The sequence below is a fragment of the Ochotona curzoniae genome, unplaced genomic scaffold (genome assembly GCF_017591425.1).
Source record: "Ochotona curzoniae isolate NIBS_2020 unplaced genomic scaffold, NIBS_Ocur_1.0 scaffold_4812, whole genome shotgun sequence".
Classification (NCBI taxonomy): domain Eukaryota; kingdom Metazoa; phylum Chordata; class Mammalia; order Lagomorpha; family Ochotonidae; genus Ochotona; species Ochotona curzoniae.
In genome coordinates, this window is record NW_024467124.1 from 144,046 (window position 1) to 167,520 (window position 23,475).

At 46.1% G+C, this 23,475-nt stretch overlaps 1 long non-coding RNA gene and 1 pseudogene across 1 annotated transcript; both read right to left on the reverse strand.

Annotated features, from left to right (window-relative positions):
* Positions 1 to 263: 263 nt before the first annotated feature.
* LOC121149900 lies at positions 264 to 13,688 on the reverse strand. The gene is made up of 3 exons (XR_005882873.1): positions 13,567 to 13,688; positions 10,984 to 11,281; positions 264 to 331 (listed from the first exon to the last, which is right to left on the reverse strand). It is a non-coding gene; the product is annotated as an uncharacterized LOC121149900 (long non-coding RNA).
* A 1,360-nt stretch (positions 13,689 to 15,048) lies between these two features.
* On the reverse strand, positions 15,049 to 16,463 carry LOC121149927 (annotated as a pseudogene).
* Between the last annotated feature and the right edge of the window lie 7,012 nt (positions 16,464 to 23,475).

Below are 23,475 nucleotides of genomic sequence, written 5' to 3' on the forward strand. Positions count from 1 at the left end.
AGGTTCCTGGCTCCTGGCTTTGGATCGGCACAGCACCAGCCGTTGCAGTCACTTGGGGAGTGAATCATTGGACAGAAGATCTTCCTCTCTATCTCTCCTCCTCTCTGTATATCTGACTTTGTAATAAAAATAAGTAAGTCTTTAAAAAAAAAGTTCATCTGACATCTAAGTTTTTCATGGCATAACAGTTTACCTAAAATATTTCCCAAGCTCAGTTTAGTTACCTCTGCCTCTACATCCACATTTTGTTTCAAAGGCAACTTCCAAATGTCAACATGTTCATGGTGAGCAGTAGCTTGCAAAGCTGTAGGGTCAGCACAGTGTCCAGTCTCTGAATAAAAAAGAAAGGATGGGCAACTGTCACAACTGAGAATCAACATACATGTACAATACAGTTATGAGTTCAGCAAACCATGATTTAATCAGAATGATTTCATAGTCCTTTATATATTTTTTAATTAAAATTGGTTTTCCATACATGTTAGTCATTTAATTTACAGAACAAAGGCAACCTTATTTTAAAAAGGAAAAAACGTTCCAATATTCAACAAACTAGAATTGTGCAGAAATTTCTAAGTTTAGCCTTAATAATTAAGTTCTATATCGTTATCTGACTCGATGCTCAAAGAGAAGACATCACACATGCTCAATTTAAATTTCTACAGATCGATTCTAAAAATTCTACTGTTTCAAAATATGGTGGGTAGAAGGAAAAATGGAAAAGACCACAACTTGACAGCCAAGGCTCAATAATCAAACTACTAAAATTGCAAGCTGTTACCTTCTAACGATAAAATCCTCAAATCGGGCAACATGCATTTGAAATGTTCTTCTGCTCACTTTCCAAGATACTTACTGTTCAAATTGAATTTAAATAATGTGTAATACTGATAGGTTACAAATCAGAGAACTTTCTCTTCAAAAGGAAACTTAACCACAAAATAAAACCATGCAGCTCTTTTTCATGGTCACATGACAGAAAAATTAACAACACAGCTCATTCACTATATGGAATTTTCTACCTGCAGACTAATAACAACAATAAAAGCAGATGAAAGCTTCCTCTACTGAGGACCACTGTGAGGTTTCCTACACTTGCTCACCTCACACAGCCCTCCAGCACTGACACTGCCCACCCAGGAAACACAACATTTCTAGGGGCCAAGATCATACAAGCTACTCAAAATATCACGATCATGCTAAGAACTTGTCACAAAAGAGCTCCATCTTTAAGGTGCTAGATCAAACATGTGACTACATCTCTAGGTAAAATAAAGTCACAAAAGAAAATCTAATTTAATACTGTGAAAAGGAACAGTCCTTACACCAATAACAGTCCTTATAGCAGTAACATTTAGTACAGTTTAACAGTGCAAAATAGTTACTTGAAACTCAGGCAGCTCCCACAAGAAGAACATCTGAGAACACCAACCAACTCAATCAGACACCATTTATGAAAACAGGAGCTGGTCATCAAGAACAACTGAACTGCCTACAGCCTAGTCCATTTGTCACTGCCTAACAAGCTGATGACAGCTGGACCTGGTAACAAGACCTGTGGCCTTCTGAAACCAATTCATTGTCATTACGTTATACACTGTTGGGCACCATGCTGGCGTACAACACAAATCCACGGCCTCCCACAAACATACTAACCCTAGACTGCACCGTGGTATCACTCAGGACAAATGGGCTGTGTTCTTGTGCTCAGTAACTGTTTCTTACATAGAATCATTTCCCTTTCTTCGCATGCTGGGGAAGAAGCCTTTTCCTAGACATAGCCCCGGTTGCTCTGAATCTCAGGTCTTAAGTGCTGTGCATTGCACCCACCAAGAGGAGCAGCCTCCACAAAGCTGAGACACTGCCACCAATGTCTGCTCATGCACAAGAGACATCCAGCAAGCCTCCTCCACAAAGCACCTGCACAAAACCCTGCTGGGAGCTACAGCACCTGCAGGTGAACCCACTCAGTGGCATCAAACCCAGATTTTGAACATCAATTTCCCAATGTTGTGCAACAGGAGGTGGACCAGGGAGAAATGAAGTTAACCATTTTCAAAAACGTTGCTGAACTTCCTCCTGTTTGTCCCCCTATAGATTGTACATGGAGTCCACCAAGCAGTTTAGAATTAGGATAATACAACGAGGAAGGGCAGGAGGGGAAAATGGGAAAGGAGGAAGAGGAGAAGGAGAAAGGTGAGAAATGAACGCCTACAGTTACTATAATGCATCGCAAGAAAAAAGTTATAAAATAATTCGTAGATGAAAGGAATGTGGGTTTAATGCCCACTTCACTTTTATGACATACATCCTTCTTGTCTGGGGAGGGTGGGGAATTTACATCATTATCAGGACAGGAACAGTTAAACCTCAAAAGAAATCCCTAAAGATTTCCTGCAAGACACACCACCAATTCTAAAGCTGATTTCAACTATTTAGAAAAGCTTGCTTGCCACACTTGAAATATGTAGCAGCCACAGTTTTGACCTTGCAACTCTCTGCCCAATAACAACTCTTAACAAACGAATACTAATTGAAAAACTGAAAAACTGAAAAAGTGAATACTGTTTGAGGATAACCCAGGCAAGCGACTCCCTAACTTGGCTGCTGGCCCTTACAGACCTTCTAAATCTCCCTGGCTATTTTTTTCCTCCCTTGTGCATCCAAGCCCACCTGCAGAGTGAAAACAACTGGTCCCAGGAGCAACCCATGATTCCTACTGCCGAGCAGTCTTCATCCTGCCACAAAGTAAAAAGTTAGGACAGGCACCCGAAAAGTCCTGAGAGCTTTCAGCTGAAGACCAGGCAGCTGCCCACAGCGCGGTGCGCCCCCACAGACCCCAGCCCCTGACCAGGCATGCAAGTGCACAAACAGCCCAGTTGGGCCACTTCCCAAACCTTCCTCCGGAGCTGCCGCAGCCCGCCCACCACAAGCCCACACCTCCAGTCCGCAACACCCCGGAACCACGATCCTGCCAGACCACCGTCCTCACAGCCGCTTCCAAAAGCCCATCTCCCTCCACCGGGCGCCAAGGGGGCTCCCCGAGCACCAACCCAGGACTCCCGCACCAGGGCTCTACCGCCAGAAAAACTCACAAAGGCCATTCCTCCAGTGCTCCGGGGGTTCCTGAGGCCGGGACCACAAGCACGGGCTCCCCGTCTGCACTCCCGTCAGTGGGCTCCTGCAGCACCCCCGGCACCCAGGGCCCAGTGCAAGGCGGCCAGATCCTCCCGTCCACCGGCTGCAGGAGCACGGGAGCCAGCACGTCCAGCCAGCTGGCCCGCCCCACACCTGTGTGCAGGGCCACACCCCGCCGGGCAGGCCCCGCCCTCACGCCACTCCTATTGGTCCTGGGCCAGCCAGGCCCACCCTCACTCCACTGCTATTGGTCCTAGCCAGCCACGCCCCATCCCAGGTTCTGCCTGTTGCTACCTGGAGAGCACTGGGGAACTCACAGGTGGCAAAGTGCTTAGTGCAGGGTACCCAGGACCTGCCTGTGTCCAGGAGACGGAGACCCATCCCTTCACCCCAGGCAAAGCAAAATAAAAGCTCAGCAATTCATTCTCTGGAAATTCGTTAAACAAATACATCCCTAGGCTCGCCAGAGGCTGTGGGTTGTGCTCTCTGCCTCTGTACCACACTGGATACACAGAGGGTCTAGCCAGAGGAGTTAGCACAGTACATCACGATGTGAAGGCTCAGTCTTTTTCTCAATAGTCCTTTGCCTACCCGTGGCTTTACAAAAGTACAAAATCAGCAACCCCCCCAATCCCATACAAAAGCAGAGGTTAGTACCAAACCAACCCAAGATGCTACCTTGTTCTAGAATTCTATAAGGTTTCTTTTCCTATAGCATAAAAAATAACATGACGCTGCCTTTCCAAAAGAAGCTGCATCCTATCTTCCACAATATTCTCCTAATAAACACAAAGTACATTGAACTGCTTGACAGTGACCTCAGAAGCAGAAACACAATTTCTGATGATGGAGCGTCGAAATAGCTAATACCAACTCCCATCACTCAAGCCTGTCTGCATTTCCAAATTATTCAAGCAATAATCTGTCCCAAAAATCTGCCTTCCTTCAAAATAATACTGATATTGAAGAGAGACTCATCTTGAAATCTTTTCCCATATGCTCCAGCACTCTAAGGAATTACTTAAAGGGGACCATGCCATGGCTCAGCAGCATAATCCTCTACCTTCAAGCACCAGCTTCCCAGGCATCCAGCTCCCTTCTTGCAGCCTAAAAAAGCAGTAGAGGATGGCCCAAAGCCTTGGGATTCTGCACCCTTGTGGTAGACCAGGAAGAAGTTCCTGGCTCCTGGCTTCAGATCAGCTCAACTCAGTTTGCTGTTGCCAATTGGGGTGTGAATCAATGGATGAAGTTTTTTCTCTGTGTTGCTCCTTCTCTGTAGATCTGACATACCTATCCAATAAAAATAAATAAAATCTTTCTAAAAAGGAAGGAAGGAGGGGAGGAACTGGGTGTGCCAGTGGGTGCTGCAGCCCGTACCAGCCCAGTCTGTCCCCAATCCCACCACTCATGAGCACCATGGTCGTGCCTGCTCAGCTCTTCACTACCCCCAGCTTTTGTTTATTTGGGTTTTTTTAGATTGATTTATTTTTATTGGAAAGTCAGATTTACAGAGAGAAGAGCCACAGAGAAAAATCTTCCATCCACTGGTTCATTCCCCAAGTGGCCACATCAGCCAGAAATGGGCCTTTCTGTAGCCAGGAACTACTTCCAGGCCTCCCACATGGATGCAAAGTCCCAAGGTTTTGAGCCATCCTCAACTGCTTTCTCAGGCCGTAAGTTGGGAGCTGGATGGGAAGTAGAACACTTGGCACACAAATCTGTGCCCATCTGGGATCCTGGTGCATGCAAGGCTGGATTTTAGCCACCAGACTACCATGCCACCTCTTAAACAAACTAGCAGGAATCAGCAGTTCCACAGGGGTGGCCTCACATATCCCCCACAGAACTCTTTGCCTACTATTTGCATGAAGTATCTTTTTCTTCCTTTCAATCTATCTGTGTATTTGAATCAAAAGTGATTCTATAGGCAACATACAGGTGGATCTTTATCAACTCTTGTCTTCCATTCCTGCCTTTTACAGTGGGGAGTAATCCATTTACATGTAAAACTACCACAGGGAAGAATTTTTCATGTTGCTCTTTGCTTTTTATCTATCTTTTTTAAAAAAAGATTTTTTTTTTCTTGGAACATCAGATATACAGAGAGGAGAGACAGAGAGGAAGATCTTCTATCCGCCGATTCACTCCCCAAATGGCTGCAACAGCCAGAGCTGAGCTGATCCAGAGCAGAACCTTCTCCTGGTCTACCAGGCAGATGCAGGGTCCCAAGGCTTTGGGCCATCCTCCAGTGCTCTCCCAGGCCACAAACAGGAAGCTGGATGGGAAGCAGGGCCGTTGGTATGAGAACTGGTGCCCATATGGGATCCCTGTGTGTACAAGGTGAGGACCCCAGCCACTAGGCTACTGTGCCGGGTCCATCTTTTTATCATCTTCTCAAAAATTATTTGAGAGGCAGGTAAAGAAGAAATGAATAGACACAGACAATGCCCATCTGCTGGTTCACTCCCCAGGTGACTGCAGTCGTTGAGGCTGGGCTGGGTTGGGCTGGAATGCAGTCAAGGTAGCTCACAGGGATGGTAGGAACCCAGGTACCTGAGCTGTTCCCACTGCCAGCCAGGGACTGCACTGGCAGGAGCTGGGATCAGGAGCCAGAGCTGGACTTGTATGTGGGATGAGGGTGTTAACCATTATGCTAAACATTCACTCCGGAAGGTTTATTTTTCTGGTCCCTCAATGCCTTCATTTATGTTAGACATTTTCTGGTGTGATGTTTCAATTCCCTGATGTTTTTTTTGTTAATTCAAGTTATTTTCTTAACAGTTGCCCTGGGAGTACAGTAAGCATCTTAATTTATGATGTTCTAATTAATAATGAACATTAAATTCAAAACATGAAATGCTTTATTCCTACAAAGTGCTACCGTTTTTATGCTGTTACTGTCTCATAGTGTATCTCTGTGTTCCTCAGCACACATTTATAGCTGTTTTAAGCTGTTGTCATTTAAGCCATATAGGAGAAAGATGCTGCTGCCCTCATGACACAACAAAGCACCTGTTTCAAGCCCTGGCTACCCCACACCTGCAGTGCAGACTCCCGTTCCGCCTAGCACCTGAGAAGGCAGCAGATGAAGCCTCAAGTGCTTGAATTCCTGCTCTTCCTAAAGGAAACCCTGATGAGTTCCTAGCATTTGGCTTTATTCTGGCCCAGCCCTGGTTGTTGTGACCATTTGGGGGAGTGAACTAGCAATGGCACTATCTCTTTATCTCTGTTCCCTATCTATCCATCACTCATCTTTCAGGTAATTAGTCTTTTAAAAAACAGAAAAAATGCATTTACACTGTCTTTTCTGTTCTTTCTTTTCTGAATTACTGTGCATTGTCCTTTGATTTCCCCTTATTATTGTACCCCAACCTTACACTTAGTATTTTTTTTAACATTTATTTATTTTTTATTACAAAGTCAGATATACAGGGATGAGGAGAGACAGAGGAATATCTTCCATATGATGATTCGCTTCCCAAGTGGCCACAACGGTTGGAGCTGAGCCAATCTGAAGCCAGGAACCTGGAGCTTCTTCCAGGTCTCCCACATGGTGTAGGGTCCCAAGGCTTTAGGCCATCTTCGACTGCTTTCCCAGGCCACAAGCAGGGAGTTTGATGGGAAGTGAAACAGAAAAAGAGATCGTCTCTTACACTCCGGGATTAGAACCTGTGCCCATATGGGATCCTGGCGCATTCAAGGTGAATCCTTTAGCTGTTAGGCCACTGCGCCAGGCCCACATTTAGTATTTCTTCAGATATGACTACTGCCTCTTTTTCTGGGAATGCCTTTAAAGATTTTTTTGAAAGCCATCCTGCCAAGATGGCTCGATTGACTAATCCTCCCCTTGCAAGCCCAGTATTCCAGATCGGGGTACTGGTTCATGTCCTGTCTGCTCTATTTCCCATCCAGCTCCCTGCTTACGTCCTGGGAAAACGGTGGAGGAATTCCCAAAGCCTTTGGACTCTGCACCTGTGTGGGAGACCCAGAAGACACTCCTGGCCCCTGACTGGCTCGGCTGTGGCCGTTTGGGAATTGAGCCAGTGAATGGAAGATCTTTGTGTCTCTCCATCTCTCTGTACATTTTGCCTTTCCAATCAAAATAAATGAAATCTTTTTTTTTTTTAAATCATTTTGAAGGAAGCCTCCCAGACAGGCATTCTTGGTTTCTTTTAGTCCTTTGCCCTTGCCGCCCCCCTGGTGGCGGGTAGGTCTCTGTTTCTGTTGATGCAAGTGAGGAGTGGCTTCTTGCAGGCTCTTGTCAAGATGCTTTGTCCCTGAGTTGTTCACGGTGTCTCGGTGTGGATCTCTTTGATTTTGTTACTCTTTCCTCTTTATTATTTGCTTTGTTTTTAAAGGATTCTGGGTGTTTTATTTAAAGATGTAACATAGTGAAGCATTTTGACTGTTTAAATGGTGCTGCACCAAGTCTCCCTGTCCACTTTGCTCACTTCTGTGTGTCTGGAAGGATGAGGTCCCAGTAGTGGAACTGCTAAGTGAGAACATTCATTTCTGGGAGCTCAGTTGACTTTCTGCATGCGTGCATTTGCCCTTGTACCAGGGCGTAAGAGACGGTCTCTTTTTCCTTCGTACCCTCTTTAGTGTTGAAGATCAAGCTTTTCATACGTGGAAAATTGCTGGTGAAAAAGGCATCTTTCATTTAGAGTTGTGTCATTTAAAAATGTATTTTGTATGTGCTGTGTGTTCTTGTGCTTTACTCATTTTAAAGTGATTCTTTGTAAGTTTCCTTGTCTGGTGTCATTCCTTGTCTCCAAGCTTCTTGTTGCCTTTTTGGTTTAAGGATAAAAATGTATCAAGATTTTTGAAGATCTTTTAAAAATGGAAGACGAAGGAAGAAGCAGTGACAGTCCGAGTTTGGCAGGAGGACGCATTTCCCCAGGTGTCTTTGACTCAGGCTGTGTGTACAGGCAGTGGCTCGATGTTAAGGGCTCAGGAGGAGCACACCGAGCTTGGACCTGGGTGTGTCGGATGCACTCCATGCACTTGCCTCCCTGTGTCCCACAGAGGGCTGGGCGCCGGGTGAAATGCAGACAACCTGAGTTTCTGCCCCTGAGCTGAGAAGCATGCCACCTCAGCCATCTGAGAGCTGTTACCTCAGAAGGAATGACAGCTTAGTATGTCCCTGTGTGTGTCCCTGTGTGTGTTTTACACACATATGAGCAGAGACTTGGGTGCAAATGTGTGCATGTTCTAAACAGCGATGATGGGCATTAATTTGCTGAACACACTATAACAGATATTGGTCCTTCACTTGGTTTTAGCAGCTAGTATAGTTGCATTAATCATTCGGAGGGGATTGATTCATTTTTCCTTTAAATTATCTCAAGCCTAACTAACTACCTAACTCACAGTTATTAAGGAAATCTGGACAAAATAGGTTAGGGATTTTCAAAGTGAGGAAGTAGCCTAAAAAAGAAAAAATATATACAAGAAAATAATGTCCACAGAAGAAAAACACAGTGTAATCCAAACTATTACCAGTACAGTAACAAAGCAAGGTAAGAGTGGCAGGAGGCTCATGTGGAATCTGAATTGTGCTGATTAAGGAAAAGGAAGAAGAGTTAATTTTCTAGTGTATTGGAATTCAGAAAGCCCTGGGGTCACCTCAACAGTCCTAAGTGATGATGGGGCCCTCTGTGTTGAGGTGCAGGCACCTGCCTTGTGGTTGGGAACATCCATCTCCCAGGGGAATGTGAATGCCTGGGATCCAGTCCTGGCTCCGCTCCCACTTCCAGCTGCTTGTGAACAGCACCCTGGGAGGCAGCAGGGGCCGGCTCAAGGATCTGGGTTCTGTCGCTCGCATGGGAGACCTGACTTGAGTTCCAATAGATGGGAGGTCTCAGAGTCCATATGTCTGTCTGTCTTGTGTCTACATCTCAAATAAGTAAATACACAAATACTTTTTTAAAGATTTATTGTTCTTGGAAAGTCAGATTTACAAAGAGAAGGGGATACAAAAATCTTCTGTCCATTGGTTTATTTCCCAAGTAGCCACAATGGCCAGAGCTGAGCTGATTCAAAGCCAGCAGCCAGGAGCTTCTTAAGGGTCTCCCACATGGGTCCAGGGTCCCAAGGCTTTGGGCCATCCTCAGCTGCATTCCCAGGCCACAGGCAAGGAGCTGGATGGGAAGTGGAGCAGCTGGGACACATACCAGCGCCCATATGAAATCCCGGGGGGATGCAAGGTGAGGAATTAATCATCAGGCCTGGTGAGCCTTTACACCAGACCTGATGATTAAATTCTAAAGAAGGCCTTGAAGATGATTAAAGTTAAGCATAAATATTTAGCAATTTTTTTTTACAAAAACAAAAGAAAGTGGTAAAGACCTTTTTAAAAGCAAAATGGTGTATCACCAGTATTTTCCCCTGAAATGGGATAGAGAAAACACTCATTATATGAGCAAGAGGTACACCAAAATGATGATTTTACTTTATTGATATTTAAAAGTAGATTTATTTCCCGTCAGAAGCACAAAATAAATATTTATATAGGGACTACCCATGTATAGCAAACTTTAGGAGTGGCAGGAATGACTGCACTGCCTCGAAACCACACTAGGAAAAAATATTTACATAACTATGAGCTTCCAGGGAAAATCTGTTATATTTAGTGATTTCATGAGTGCAGAGGGTTCAATATAAACAAATGTTCTAATTTATCCTCATAATACACCATATCAACACTACAGATGTTCAGATTAAACCAAGCCAATATAAGGGAATTCTAAGTTTCCTGTAGGAGGGAAGTAATATCTTTCCGGAACTTTTGTAGCACTGCATCTTCATCTTTGTGCCATTTTCACCTCCCTCCATACAATTACCATTTTTAGGGAGTGAAAACTATTCTGAATTGTGTGATGGCAGATACATTACATGAGGCATTTCTCAAAACCCACAGAAAGGCACAACACAGACCATGCACCTCGTATGAATTGTGGATTTCAGCTGATAACTGTGTATAAGCACTGGCCCACCCCCAGGAACAAGTACACCACACTAACTCAAGATGTTGACAATGGGGAGCCCGCAGAAGCGCATGGCAGAGGGACACGGGAAGACTGTATTCTGCTCAACTCTCCTGGAAACTGGAAACTTTTCTAACAAGCAAAGTTCATTATATTTGTTAAAATCTTAACCACCTTGATTATAGAAATTGATATGCTAATGCTACAATTCACACAGAAATCCAAGGTTCTAGTACAGCCTAAATAATCTTGCAAAGGAACAAACCTGACAATTTATACTTCCTAATTTCAAAACACATTACAAAGCTACAGAAATCAAGATAATGTGGTTCTGGCATACAGACAGGCCTATGGACTAAAGGCCCTGAGGCTGTTCTTGACCATTACATTGCAGCACCTGACAGAACAGAGACACTATCAACCCCGACATACAAAAGCAGAGGTGCTGGCTCCTTCCCCAGTGCTCGGACGCAGCCTATCACAAGTCACGTCACAAGTCGATCCTGAGGGTGGCTTGCATTTGTGCACACGTAAGTGACTGCCCTGCTTTCCCTCACTTCAGTGACCAGAGAAACAATCTGGGACCAAGCATGGAAGCACAGTGTGCTAAACTGCCGCCGACAATGCCAACACCCCACATCAGAGCCCAGGTTCTGGTCACTCCTGCTCTGCTTCTGATCCAGCTCCCTAGTCCTCAGGTTTAGATCAAAGAGAGATACTTCCTCCCCCAGGCAGGAGAACAGGAATTCACAGACTGAGCAAAGGAATCTGCTAGATGAACAAATTGTCTATGAGGGGACTGCCTCTTACTGTTGAAATGTAAATTCCTCAAACGCCCTCCCCGATGCACACGTCATACCTGTCTTGGAAAAGTCTGATGCTGTGAATAAACCTCTGCTATTGACCATCAGTCAGTGTATTCTTATCGCCGCTGCTGGACAGGGAATATGCTTCAGACTGCCCGGCGACATGTGCGACCGTGAATGCTCATCGCCGTACCTGGATGAGGCACTTGCTCACATCACTAGCACAGAGTGCTTTGTTACAGCTCAGGGACACCGGGAGCCACGTCAGGAGCGTCAGGACGGCAAGGGTGAGCAGGACCACACAGGGCGCCTTCATGATGCCTCACGGACAAGCAGCAACTCGCCAAGGAGCTAAACAAGAAGAAAAGCACTTTAATTCAAAGGCACGAGCTAGAGGAAAGAAATAGAAAACGAACACCTAAACACAGACCAGAACTCATGTTCATGTCAAAATTGATCAGCGGAAGCAGTGCCTTGCAGCCGTTCAAGGTCAGGACCCCGTAAAAACTACTGATTCTGCATCACCATGTCACAAGAGTTCACAGCTCTTACAATTTGAAAATGGAAACCGTCCTAGTGATTATTCATAACTATCTCATTCTGTCTCTAACCATAATTAGCATGAAGAAAGCCTGTCTGAGACAACAGTTCGCCAAGATTCCTTAAATAATTGAACCAGGAACAAAAGGGACAGTAAATTATTAATCGCAGTAAGGACTCTGAGTAATTTATTAAAATGTAAGGAGACTGTCACATTCTATTGGGACCACAGACTCAGAAGATAATGCAGGGGAAAATGAACGAGGCAGCGAAGGCCAGCACAATTCTGACGAGGCTTAAACAGGCAACAGGTTGAATAAAAATATTTCACAAAGGAACCGAGTCAAGAGGCAAACAAAACATATGAAAAAATGTTCCGCTCCTAGGCAATAAGGGATATCCAAAATAAAACATTCGATGAGGTACCACTACACAGTAAGATTGGCCCACCTAATCAAGAAAACACCAACGACGCTTGTGGTTAGGATGCGGGGGAAAAGGGAACCTTACTCCACTGCTGGTGGAGTGAAATTGGTACAGCCTATATGGGGAAAACAGTCTGGAGAACCTCAAACAACTCGGTATCTGATTGCCATATGCCCAGCAATAGCACTCTAGGAATTATCCAAAACACTGTGTTACGACCAAACAACATGCATCCCTATGTTCATTGCAGCACAATCAGTAATTGCAAAAACATGGAAGCAATGAAATGCCCATCAATAGAAGATTGGATAGAAAAGCTTTAGGTTCATTACTCCATGGAATACTACTCAGCTATTAAAAAACAAAATGCAGTTCTTTGTGCTAATGGGCACAACTGGAAAAATATAATGCTAGGAATGAGGATCCCAAAGATTAGATTACCAATGTTTGCTTGATTTACCTGTAATTAATTGTTTGGTTGTTGTTATTTTTTGAAGTGCATTGATGCGTCTCAACCCAGATGTTTCGAAGAATGGAACTTGCATTATTTTAACATATTGTTTACCCAATACAATGTCAATAATTCCATACTGTTGAATATAGATACTGAGGCCTTGTTGAGGCTTATAAACCGACGGATCTTTACTCTGTTACGACCTACTTAGAAACATGGACAGGTCTGTCCCAGTGAGGCACTGAACTTTATCTGGACAATAGACCCTGAACTTTATGCTAGGCTGTGTTTGCGAGCAATGAATTCACTGAACTAGACTATGGTTATGCGCAAGGTGGAGAATCCCCATGGAGGAGGGTATGGAGGGGTGGGGGGGATCCCCAGTCGCTCTATAAAAATGATACTTTCATAATACAGTGTAAGCAACAATAAAAAAAAAAAAAAGATAAAATGCCTTGGTGTTAAAACGCCCCCAAAACGTAATCAAACAAAATAAATCATTAGTTATGTAACAGCTAAAAGTGTGGCTTGTGGGCGCTCCATGAGTATTCCCAGCTCTTTCTAAGGTCCCACGAGGCACCCAAAGGCAAGACAAGGAGAAGGTGAAGAATAAAGGGTTTGGAAGAGCTTGAGTCGGTCGACCGGGACCCAGGCCCTCAAGCACTCGCCTCCACACCGCTAGCACGTCCAGCTCCTCGCTGAACCCCGCACACAGCGGGCTGATCCCCGGGGCCGCCGGCACACACGCTCGAGGTCCAGAGCTGTGCCCATCCCGCAGCCGGGCAGGCGGCGACCCCAGGCCGTCCTCGGGAAGCGCCGGGCAAACCCACCGGGCAAACCCACCGGGCTCCGCAGCAGCCGAGCGCGAACCAGGAAACGGCTCTGGAAAGCGCCGCTCGCGTTTCCCGAGGCCGCCCCGACAACAACGCGTCCGCGCTGTCTGTCCCGCACGCAGCCTCCGCGGGGCGACGGCCCTGACAGCGCCCGCGGCCCCCGGGAATCGTGCTCCCCGGCCGGGGGCCCGCCGAGCCGGAGCTCCGGGACCCCTCGGCCCTGCCGCAGGGTGAGGGCCGGGCCCGGGGCCTCCCCGCGCCGGCCTGCACCGAGGGCGGCGCGGGATGCCGCCGGAGCGCCGAGCAGCCGGGGCCCAGGCCGCGGCCCGAGGTCGCCCCGACCCTCCACACACACACACACCCCGCGGCCCGCTCCCGCTCACCGTGCCCCGAGCCCGGGCTGCGCCGCAGCGGCTCTAGGAGCGGAGCCCGGCCGCGCCGCCCGCCGTGCCCTCCGCGCAGCGCCCGCGAGCCTCGGCCACCTTGGAGAGACCGGCCGGCCCGCAGTCCTCCCCGGCGCCCGCTGCTCTCCGCCCTCGCTGCTCCCACAGCTGCCAGCTCCCGCCAGGAGGCGTCTCTTCCCCCGGCTGCGCACGCGCCCCGCCCAGGCCCCGCCCACAGAGGCCCGCCCCTCCGCGGCCCCGCCCCCGGACACGCACACACGTGCACACACGCCCCACACACCTTGGGATCCTGAACCTACGTGGAAGACATGGAAGAAGTTTCTGGCTGCTGAGTTCAGATCGGCGCAGCACTGGCCGTTGTGGCCACTTGGGGAGTGAGTCATCAGACGGAAGATCTTCCTCTCTCTCCTCCTCTATGTATATCTGACTTTGCAATAAAAATAAATAAAATTTTTTTTAAAACTTATGTGCTTTGTATTTGCCACTTTACCAAAAAATAAAGAAATAAATAAAAACATTTCTGAATCCATATTTCCTCCCCTGTCAACTAAAATGCTTTAAGAAAACTCTTACTGGTCCAAAGATCAGGGAGAACTTAAAAATTAATCCAGAATTTTGATTTTCTGTATCTCCAGAGTAATTACTTTTGAAGAAAGGGTGCTATAATCCAGAGGAAGTTTCAATTAAGTGAAATGACTGTATTGTCAGCTCCTCATACAACTCGATTGGCTAAGTGGATTATATAATCTCCTCTGAGATCAGCCAGGGAAAAATCTCATCTTAGTTGCGGACTTAGAACCAAAACTTATTCTTTGCAAGGAGTAGATTAACCTACTAAATGTTAATTATATGATCTTCTTTCTTAGAAAGTAGTATTTCCTCTCTTTCATTCCTGAAATGCTATTTCATACACTTAGGTAAATCAGGGACAATAGTTAGGTGAATATCAGGACAAATTAAATCACCTCTTAAGGTGCATGTAAAACATTCCTACATCCTTTAAAATTGGATTTGCTTTAACAAAAAATAAAGTCAATGGGGAAACAGACAATAGTTAAAGCTGAAGTCTCATAGTTGATAAGCTGTTTAGCTTTTGACACCATACAGGAAGGTAAACTTCAGGAAGAGGATCTTACAGATCTTTAGAACTACGGCAGAAGTATGTCTATTTTCCATGGGGACAATTCTGTGGACTCCCACTCCCAGGGAGTATTCAGGTTTATCGAAGTGCATCCAGAAAGCAATGTGGAAAGGTGCTGACGCGCTCAGCAGTTGGGGAACCTGCCCCCTTCAGGTCACAGGCTCAGTTCTTACTCCTCAGTTGGGTTCTTGATGAAGTCGTGACCATAAATGCAGTCTTGGTTGCTCTCTCTCAGCCTATGTACTGAGCATGTTGTAGACAAAGGGGTCTGCTCAGTGGTTCACGCCTGCATAGTTAGGTCCTGGCAATCCGGGGGCACTTCAGCTCTTCCTCAGACTCAGGTCACTGTTGGACACCAATGCTGACAGCGATGTAGTTTCTGATGGGTCATCTTTCCTCAGTTTCAAAAATGATTCCGAGTTACTTGAAGGATCTCTCTTAGGCTGTGAGAGTTTAGAATAACCGCTTGATTTTGCTTCTGTATATTGCTTTCTGCTGAGCAAGAGTGGAGCCATGTTAGAATAAGTATAGAGAAGTCATTTCATGAAACAAGTAAAGTTTCAGTTTCCCAGACATGAACAAGGCAGCTGCAGGAATAAAGAAGATAAGGAAGCAAGGCAGTTGCAGGAATGTAAGAAAGTGAGACAGTTACAGAGAGATAAGAAGTTTGAGAAAGTACCGGGTCACCTAGTCCTAAGACAAGGAATGCAGACTGTCAACAGTTGAAAAAATATACAAAGTTAAGGGACCCCCGGGCTATCTAATCTGAAAGTGAGAAATGCTGACTGTTATGCAGAGTTTGTGATTTTGCCCTATAAAAACTGTTCCAAAATGCTTGTGAGGCGCGCAGAGTCCTGGGTGCCTCCAGAGACTCTGTCGCCCATTCGCGAATGCTCAATAAAATCCTCATGCTTTTTGCAGCCTCTGCATTGTGACTTGTCTTGCCGAACGGTGCGGCTCCCTTCTTAAGGGTTGGGCTCTCCCCGAGTCTAACATTTTTGGTGCATTGGCCGGGAAGTGAGCGAGCGTCATCGGCAAGCAACACCCTAGCAGGGGGAGGTAAGACCGATCGGAAAGTGTGTTGTGTTGTCCTGTGCTGTCTCTGTCCTCTTGTCTTTGACTCAACTTGTTCAAGTTGAAGTATCCGTTCCTGTTCTTTGCAGCCCTGTTGCTCGTCAGTCTCAATAGCTTTCCTCATCACCACGGCCTCTTCAGTTATCTGGTCCACCTGTGCTTGTATCTCATTTTGATTTGCTTCCCCGTGCCTCCTCTCCAGTCCACGCTGAGGATCTTCAAGGGTGTGCAGAGATGCATCAAGGAAGACTCCTTTGCAGCTGTTACAATGTGGCAAGTCAGTCTTGGAGTGCTGTTCGTTTAACTACCATATTATTCCTGGATCACCTTTTAAGCTAGCTATTAGCAACCTAAACATTTGTTCTCGATTCTTGTTCATGATAAGATCCAAGGCAGACTGATGTTCTTCCGAAGATGTACACAATTCTTTGTTCTCTTGTTGCAGTTCTCTGATTTGTCTGTATTCCTGCTGGATTCCCATTACTAATGTGGAGCGGGCGGATGTCTTGCAATTTCACTCAGCTCTTGAATTTCTTCCTGATACTGCTTCATTGAGGGCCGTGGTTTGCTCAGTGAGTCACTCTGCTGCATCATCGTGATCTCTCAACCTTTCAACAAGGGCTTTAGCATCAGCAAGAGCCTTCTCGATTGTGCAACTCATGTCTACAGGGATACTCGGCTCTCAATTTCTCCTGGAGACTGGGATTTAAAGCCACCACCAACCCTGGACCTACACCCTTCAGGGTCAAAGACCCTGTGCCTCTGGTCAGTTTCTTGACCCAGTGAGCATGGAACCAGGCAGGGCTTCTCAGGGAGATGCTGCATGACAGCCAGGTAGGCTCTGCCCCATCACTGGCCTGAGACAAGCCTCCTCAGACCACCTCAGATCAGCAATCCCCAGCCTCCCTGATTTCTTTTGAATTTCAAATCCCCATTGTAATTACCTCTGGAAGAAGATTGGTCAGGGGGCTGGAAGTGGCAGGTTCCCAGCTAACTCCAGGGAAGGAAACAGGCAGGCCCTGAACTCTGAGGAGAAAATGCGCTTTCAAAAAATGATTTTTGCACTGGGTTATCCAGGGCTATTGGGATGTTTGTACATGTTCTCCAAACTGCTAAGGTTTTACTAAATACATGGCATGGCTCACCTGCCCAAGCAGGTCCAAACTTCATGTCCTATCAATTTGAAAGGCAGAATGACACTGACAGAGAGGGGAGTGAGGTGAGGAGAGAGAAAGAGAGAGAGAGAGAGAGAATATGATCTTTGCCCCTCTGCTTCACTTCAAAGGGCTGCAAGCACAGGACTAGACCAGGGGGATCAGGAGCCTGGACCTCCAGCCAGGTACTGTAGCCTCTTCAGCTGCTAGATATGTAAATGCTATTCCCTCATTAACCTTGCTCAGATACCATCTTGCACGCACCAGCCTGATGTCTGACATGTGATATACGCTCACTCCATGATTGCTGAATGGATTAATGAAATGCACAGGCTTTAACGGGCGCTCCATCATCCTCTGAGCCCCGCAAGCATTTATCGGACTGTTCAACTATTCGTGCATTTACCTTTTATTTCCTCTTCATGGGGGAAATCATGTCATGCATGCATCGTTTTCACTGTGTGCAGGGATTGCCCTGGAAGGATCCACAGACCTTGTGGTGTTGTTGGTGCTTGCCAGGATGGCAGCAGCAGTGAGAAGGGAAAGTACTGAGTGGAAAAGAGAAGACCATTGTTAAGTCCTTAATGGGTACCCTGAGGCAAAAGGCAAACAGAAATCCCTGGAACTGGAGGCTCTGGGAGAGAGGCCTCAAGGCTTGTGCTGGTGTGAAGGCACAGAGGGGGGAGACCTCAGGTAGAGCAACAGGCTGTGGTGACTGATGATGGTCAGCTGAGAGGAGACCTAAGTGACCTCACCTTACAGACCATCAAGGGCCCCCACAATCCCAATGGCAGAACCCCAGCACTGCACACCAGAGGGCCCTTCAGGTGCCTGGCAGAAGTACTGCTTGTAGCGTGTATTAAAATGGACATTTTAAGGCAAACAGTTCAGCGGCACTAGCAATGTCACATGGCAAGCAAGTAATACTAACACCACTGTAACATTCCACACTTTCATCACCCCCGCCCATGGAAATTCAGTTCCCGTTACCTAGTCACCCACTCTCCTTTCTTACCTCCTCCTTCACCCCTTGGCAGCCCCTTGCCATTGCTAGGCACGTGATTCTGGACAAACAGCCTAACATTTCTGTGCTGTAGTGTCCTCATTAATAAAATGGGGAGATAACTGTATCTACTTGACACAATTGTTTTCACAATTACAGGAGACAATGTTTAGTGTTTGGTACAACTAAGGTTTCCAAAAAATGCAGCTATTGCCACGGTGACAGTGATGGTGAGGATGACGATTAAGAAGATGCTACCTTGGAGCTTATGCTTCTCTGTGTGTGTGTGTGTGTGTGTGTGTGTGTGTTAACAGAAGGGAGCTAGACAGAGAGACAACTCAATCTATAGTTATAAAGTAGATGAGCTACTTGCTGGGAGAGAGAACAACAGAGACAGGAAGGGTCAGGTGAACAGTATTTCTGTGGGGATGCCGTGGAAGCCAGGATTGGGAGAGTTCCAGGCAGAGGCTGCAGCAAGTGTGAACCCCAAGGTGAGAAACAGAGCATGCACTTCCACAGGAAGGAAAGGCCAGATCCTGCGGCTCTGGAAGCCCTGGGAAGGATTCTAAGGGTGGTGCAATGCGACAGAGGTTATTACTCAGGGAGCCCATGGAGAGATCAATGTACAAGGCTGGCTGACCACTGTGTGGGAACAGGCTTGATGTAGAAGCTGGAGCAGGGAGACCAGGCAGGCTGCTGAGGGCTGCAGTGGCTGGCGTGATGTTTGGGAGTAGAACAAGAGAATCATAAAGGTTTGGAATTATGTATTTCAAAATGTATATTTTTACTTGAGCACAGATACAGGCTTCCAGCTAGTAAAAATTACCCAAGTGAGGATAGCTGTTTGGTGCAGGGGTGAAGCCAATACTTGGGAGGCCTGGATCCCAAACAGGAGTGCCTGGTTCAAGCGCTGGCTGCCCCACTTCTCTTCCCCCTTCCTGCCAAAGCCCACCTTGGGAAGCAGCAGATGATGGCTCAAGCCCTTGGGGTTTTGCCATCCACATGGGTAACATAGATTTCAGTCTGGTGACCTCATTCAGTCTTACCTAATCCTGCCTGCTGTGGACACTTGGGGAAATGAGCCAGTATTTGGAAGATCTTTTTCTCTTTCTACATTTAAAACAAAACGAAAATACGGGTTGCATGACTGGTCCACAGGCTAATCCTCTGCCTGCCTATGCCAGCATCCCATATGGGCACTGGTTTGTTTCCTCGCTGCTCCACTTTCCATCCAGTTCAGCTTAAAACACTAAAGCACTACTCTAGTATCTTTATGAGAATGCAATTTTTTTTTTGTTTCAAAAAAGAGAGAGAAGAAACCTTGCATCTGCTAGTTCAGTTCCAAAATGCAAGAGTTGGGCCTGGGCCTGGGCCAGGGCCAGGCAGACAAGGAGTCTGGAAATATATCCTGTTCTTCCACGTGCATGGCAAGGGCCCAAGTCCTTGATCCATCTTCTACTGGCTTCCCAAGGCACATTAGTAGGGAGCTGGATCAGAAGTGGAGCAGCCAGGACCATTGTGTCTTGAAAGGCAGCTCAACTTGGTGTGCTCCATTGCTACCTGGAGAGTCAACTATTTGGGGGTCAGGGTTATAGGGCAGTAGGTTAAACTACTGCCTGTGATGTAGGACCCTATGTCAGAATATTGGTTCATGTCCCAGTTGCTCTACCCAAATGGAGTTCCAACCTCCAGACTTCAGCCTGGTCCAGGAGTGACAAACAGATGGAATCTATTTGTCTCTCCCTTGCTCTTTTTCTGCCTTTCAAATAAATCAATTTTTAACAAAATTGTTTTTTTAATCCATGGAGTCTTTTAAAGGTTCACAGTTTTGGAGAAACTCTGTATGGAGTTTTCAACATTTTTTGCACAAAAAATTTATCTTCTAGTTCCATTTTTCTTTTTTGAAGTGTCCTTATACCCTACTAATGGCTTGGAATTGCACCAGCTTTCCCCATATTCACAACACAGCTTTCTTTCTCGGAGAACTCCATTTTGCCAGACTTTCTTGCATGTGCTTGTCTTGATTCTCAATCAGAAAAGACACACGACTCTTAACCCAGTTCAGCATGGATGATGCATTCCCGGGTCTATCTCTTTGGAACGCATTACTTATAGAGTTGGATTTTTCCCCTTTTATTGCTTATGTTACCAAAAAGGAGAAAAAAAAAAAAAAAAAGAAGAGGAAAGCAGCAAATGAGGGTGGTTAGATTGTAATTTCTATGGAAACAGAACCTTAGTTTAAAAATGTAGTTACAAACTTATACACACACACACACACACATACACTTTAAGCAAAATTAGAAGCTGATCCCCACGGCCCAGGCATGTGTATAATCCTCTTTTGGCTGTGTCAGGCCTATGCTAATGCTGCTTTGTCACTTCTTTTATTTGAAAGTATTAACTGGGGCCCTCAATCAGTTGACCTTAACATAGTGACCTCCAGGATCTAATGTGATCGGAACAATGGCCGGGAGCCCTGAGGGGTCCTCAGGAACAGAACAGTAAACTTCCTTCAGACTTGGGAGGGGAGCTTTCTCTGGTCCTTACTTAGTTCCAGCCTTGGATCCCCATCCTCTCTTGCAATGACCAGCAGGGTCGCTCTGGTGCCCTCCCCAAGAAGAAAAACATTAAAATTAGAATAGATAGACAGAGATTGATAAGAAAAGCTTAGAACTAGACAGGAAACGGACTGCTTGGACTCACATATATCTTACTAGCTAGGACAAAAAGATTAGTTACTCCTCGCTAGGGTATGGAAGATTTTTCTGAACATCCCGCCTAAAACTGTTTTGCACCTCAACTGTTGACATATGCCTAGTTAGAGTTATAAGCCGGATTGGACTATCCTAAAATTTGCCAAGTTCAGTAAAAAATATGCTTCAACACTATATACAGCTAAATATAAAAATGAAAACAGACACAAAACAGCTGAATAGTACCCTATAGCCATTTTAAGGTGTATAGCAGCCGGTTGTGTATAAACTAAAATTGAAATGTCAATGAAGTAGTCACAGGATGTGGTTAAGAACTTGCATTTTTTTTTAAAGATTTATTTTTATTATTTTTTTATTGGAAAGGCGGATATACAGAGAGGAGAGACAGAGAGGAAGATCTTCCATCCGATGATTCACTCCCCAAGTGAGCGCAACGGTCGATGCTATGCCGATCCGACGCCAGGAGCCTCTTCTGGGTCTCCCACGAGGGTGCAGGGTCCCAAAGCTTTGGGCCGTCCTTGACTGCTTTCCCGGGCCACAGGCAGGGAGCTGGAAAGGAAGCGGGGCTGCTGGGATTAGAACCGGCGCCCATATGGGATCCCAGGCGTGCTAGGCGAGAACCTTAACCACTTGCGTCACCGTGCCGGGCCCAAACTTGCATTTTTTTTTAACATATCGGCTATTTAAGTGTATCCTGACATAGTGGGCATGGACAATGGCAGAGAGTCCAGCATCCTACTGTTAAGACTTATTCAGCAGTTTGCATTGGAAGTGCATTTTAAAAAAAGGAAGTGTATCTTTGATTTGAAAGTAGACATGCACACTGCATTGTCTCTTCACGTCTGGATATGATACTCTCTCTGACATAGTTACTACACATCCCCTTGAATGAAAGGCCATAAAACAAAATCAACAACAGGAAGAAAAAAATAGAAAATTCACAACATGAAGTATCATGATACTGAATGACCAAATATATTGCTGAAGAAATGAAAAAGAATCAGCTTGAAGCAAAATGATGCTACTGTGTGATCTATGAGTGAGTGTGGAAATTAATAAGAAAAAAAACCTTTTTGAAGAAATGAAAATAAAAAAATATCAAAACCTATGAGATACAGAAAAAAAGTATTGAAAGGGGACCCAGCGTGGTAGCCTAGCAGCCAAAAACCTTACCTTGAATGCTCTGGAATCCCATATGGACCCCATTTCCCATGCAGCTCACTGCTTGTGGCCTGGGAAAGCAGTTGAGGCCGGCCCAAAGCCTTGGGTATGGGAGATCTGCATGGGAGACCAGGAGGAGGCTCCTGGATCCTGGCTCCTGATCGTCACAGTTTCGGCTGTTGCCGCTACTTGGGGAGTGAATCAGCAGACAGAAGATCTTCCTCTCCGTCTCTCCTCCTCTCTGTATATCTGAAATAAATCTTTAAAAAAAGTATTGAAAGGGCCATTGATCTTGTGTTTTGCACAAAAGTTGCCTTATATCGGAGAGAACATGTGATATTTGCCCTTTTGGGATTGATTTATTTCACTAACTAAAATAGGGTTTGCCTTTTTAACTGGTTGCTATCTGCTCTAAAGCAATTCTTTGTCCCATAACATGTGTTTGCACACAAACCGAGGCAGGGCACCTGCTACCACCTGTCACAGCATTTGCCACCTCCAAGTGCTCATATTTAGACAATATGCTTGATTTAGGAGCAATATTCACTGACTTCATTAAATCTCAGCCCTTGAGCTCATGTCATTTTAATACTCTGTGTACACACCTGGCAGGGTGCACTTACAGGAGCGCACAACAGAACAAAGCAACTGGAGGAAAGTCCTTGATGAGATTGCAGACAAACTTATTGCTTTTCTCCACCCACCACTGGCCATTGAAAAAATGACTGTGGTGGCCTAGCAGCTAAAGTCCTCACCTTGAGCCTGCCAAGATCCCATATGGGCGCTGGTTCTAATCCCAGCAGCCGCACTTCCCATCCAGCTCCCTGCTTATGGCCTGGGAAAGCAGTCAAGGACAGCCCAAAGCCTTGGTATCGTGCACCCATGTGGAAGACCCAGAAAGAAGTTCCTGGCTCCTGGTTTCGGATCGGCACAGCACCAGCTGTTGCGCTCACTTGGGGAGTGAATCATCGGACGGAAGATCTTCCTCTCTTTCTCTCCTCTCTGTATACCTGACTTTCCAATAAAAACAAATAAATCTAAAGAAAATTACTGATAAACTGTGGCTATTGCAACTTGTTTAACTGGCATTTCTTGCCTGCAGATGGATCATCCTGGGCCTGCAGGGAAGCGGCTGGCAGTGTTTGTGGCCTGGGATAAAGACTGTGCTTTCAGATGAAGAATGGGATTTCTGCAAATGCGCATGCCACACAGAGCTCATCAGCTTGGCTCATCTTGGCTTGCCTGAGCAAGGGATGGGAACAGACTCAGCACGGCCAGGTTCCATGACCCGCCAGCGAGAATCCAGATGGGCATGCAGACTGGATTAGGCCAAACTATAGTATCTAAGGCATAGACCAAAACAGGTGATGGGCTGTGCCAAACTGGAGGAGAGCAACCACTGGCACAATCTATGGCCAGAAACAGGCCTGGTTGGGGAGCTAAGGGGACACCCTGGCTGGGTTGGGGTTTCCACTGGTGAGTGTGAGGGCCCAAATGGGAACTGCGTTCTGGTCTGGATATGACTGCAGTGTTCCTCAGCATAAGTGTAGACTGGGGTTGGGGCGCACATAGCTGGGCTAGACTCTAGAGCACCATCTGGTGCTCTGGAGAACCTGGGTAGATGTAGGATGGGCTAAGCAA